The 2960-nt window shown below is 46.9% G+C and overlaps 1 pseudogene; it reads right to left on the reverse strand.

Moving 5' to 3' along the window:
- Positions 1-363: 363 nt before the first annotated feature.
- The window catches only part of LOC107727614 (uncharacterized), an 8123-nt pseudogene continuing 5526 nt past the window's right edge, over positions 364-2960 (reverse strand).

A 2960-nucleotide genomic window follows, 5' to 3' on the forward strand; every position in this document is an offset into this window, starting at 1 on the left:
GATATGTTTACAAATAAAACTATTTACAGTGAAGGATTTCCCTCATTCCTCTTCTCTTGCAGCCACTCTTTTAGTGTCTTTCCCTCTGATGTGGCAAAGAAGTAGAGGCTGCCCACCCTGGTGTGCCCAAACTCTTTTTTTCTGGGCTGCCCACATCGAGTGCATGTGTACTCTTTTCGTGCAGGTTGCTGGGGACGGGGCAGCCCTTGCTCTTGAGCTAAAAACGCTGCTGCCTTCCTCTTCCTCCACAGAGTTGTTCTGCTCATGGATGTTCCTGCCAGTGGAGCAGAGAGAGCAGGTGCTGATGCAGGGGGAGGAGGTCGCTGCCCATATCGTGTGGCCTGACCTGACAGATCAGGGTTTTCAACATAGGGGAAAGGCTGAAGTGCTGACCCAGGTGCAGAGGGCATTGACGTCATCTGCCTGGCTACAGGAAGCGACACCATGTTGATCTGAGGTAAGGCCACACTCAAGAGCCAACACATCTGCTTCCAGCTTCTTCCTGTAGTTGTTGTACCTGTTTGAAATGACACAATTAATAGGATGAACATAATACTGCCTCTACAATCCTACTAATATTAGGCCACTGCGCAGGACGCACACACCTGTAAAATAAAATAGGGAATTATAAAGCATAGTCATTTATATTTTTAAAGCTCAAAGTGTGCAAATGTTTAACTTACCACTTCAGGCTCTCTTTTCCATGGCAGGTGAAAGTTTTGGAGTGGGTGGTCTTGAACCTGCCTTGCAAAAGTCTCTCCTTGTGTCTCGGCGAATAGGAAACACCCTGTCTGTCACTGTCCGGCAGTCTGTCCCACAGCCGAACAATGTCAGCGGCTTCCCTGTCCGAGATGCAAGGCTTTTCCCTCAGCTCGACAAGGTATCTGGCCAGGTCCACCACTCTGTCAAATCCTGGAGTCCTGTCTGGTCCTCTGCACACCTACCAAGTAGAAAGAAGATCAGTTAGTATCGATGAAGGAAAAAGTCCTCCAAGTGATGGCATGGCAAAGGATGCTTGTATGCATGCATACATCTTCTTGGGGCTCAGGTGGCAAGTCCTGGGAAGACTGAGAGGGTGACAGTGAAACCCGAGACAAGCGAAAAGCTTCCTTGGTTGATACTAAAGAAAGAGGGGAGATGGTGTGGTCCTGCTCCTCTGCCTCATCCCCAAATCCCTCATCTTCTACATCTCCCAAGTCTGCTGGGATTCTGTCTGGGACATCTGGGTCCCGCCCAAAGTTCTCCCTGAACTCCCAGGACTGCTGCGAGCACGGGTACTCCACCCCAATGAGCTTGTCTGACAAAAGAAAATTAGATAGAAAACAAGGTTGTAAAACAGAAGTCTGTGCACTACAAAAAAAAAATACACATACCTGTGTACTGTCCTGGCTTGGAGTAGTCTTGCACAAGACTACAGCTAAGAAGACGCTGGCTGAGCTTATTGAGGCTGTGCTGGAGCGAGCCACTGTAGCAGCGCAGCGACAAGTGAGCATCATGTGTGACAGCAGCAGCAGCGCAGTCCTCGTTCCACCGCTCCAAACCCTCAAGCAGATAAGCCTGGAAATTTTCCAGGTTAGCACTCGTTCCAGATTTTTCAAAAAAGGAAACATTAACACTAATTTATAATTACAAATGACATGAAATAGACTATCACAAAAACACACCTCGAGGTGGATGTGTGTAATCTTACCGGGTATGAAGCGGTTGAGGTGGTTATGGAAGGACTCCAGGGAAGTGGACCCCCAAGCACAGCGGTACTCAGCTGCAGCTCCCACCAGTTTTTTTAGCCACCTGTTGTCGGAAAGCAAAACAATTCAGTGAGCTCCAAAACATGCCTTACATGTACAAAGGATCAAATCTATATGTACAGTTGTATTTAAAATAATCCGTGATTAATAGGTTACCTGTTTTGTGGAGTCCATCTTCAAGATGGACCCAAAGACAAGAGGTGATCCTGGCTTTTAGCTCACTATACTGGGACCGGACATCCTCCGCGTGGACCGAGAGGAGCCACTTGGCAGTTGGTACAGGCGGCATGGGAGGCAGAGGTGTGATGGGCTGTGTGGTGGTGGTGCTCTGAAACCGGTCACACGCAGACAGGTACTGCAGGGTCCTCTCCATCCAGTCCTCACTATGCTGTTCACATAGTTTGTGATATAGCATTGTAGCGCTGTTGCCGAGAAAGCGCTCTTTCATCAACTTTGCCACAATCATATCACAAGAGAACCGGTTAAAATAAACAGACAAACCAAGGCAAAGTTTATTAAAGTTCATTTAAAGTGTTATTTTTTTTCCAGAGCAAATGTGTGATGTTTCCCACACACACACAAAAACTGGGTTCAATGGGGGGTCGTTAACTCCTGAATAGGTGACAGGTGCAGTGTTGGAATGCTATTGTTCTGAGTTTGACACCTTTGAAAGGTCAAGCTAAGTTCAATGAAGGGTCTTGTTCACACATTCTGAATAGAGAACCTTGACTGGCAGACACAGTGTCTGTGAAAAAACTACAAAAAAAGATAAGGCTTGTTTTGTGTAAAGTAATTTTTTTAATGTACTACAAAAAATGTTATTTTAAAGTAATTTAAGTTGCATTATTACCATTAAAGCCTAGTTAATGGTGTAACATTTTAGTAGTTAATTGCACCTGCCCATGTATTTTTGCCTATAATTTTTTTCATGACTCACCGGTAAGTGAGGATAGCTGGGAACATCCTGTGGTGAGCCGGATCCACCTGGTCCATGATGTCGTAAGACCACGCGGCCAGCTTCTTGGGGCAGCGCTGACACTCCAGGTATTCCGTCGCCAGAAAATACCAGCCGTGTAAGTTCAGCACCCGCCTCACTGTCTTGTAGAGCCCCCAAGCTGTCAGTTGCTGACAAGACCATCTGCAGTTTGGCGAGCTGCAGATCAGCTTGTAGGACCACATCCTGTAGGGCAGTGTTTCTCAACCAGTGGGTCG

The sequence above is a fragment of the Sinocyclocheilus rhinocerous genome, unplaced genomic scaffold (genome assembly GCF_001515625.1).
Source record: "Sinocyclocheilus rhinocerous isolate Xijiao unplaced genomic scaffold, SAMN03320098_v1.1 scaffold3357, whole genome shotgun sequence".
Lineage (NCBI taxonomy): Eukaryota > Metazoa > Chordata > Actinopteri > Cypriniformes > Cyprinidae > Sinocyclocheilus > Sinocyclocheilus rhinocerous.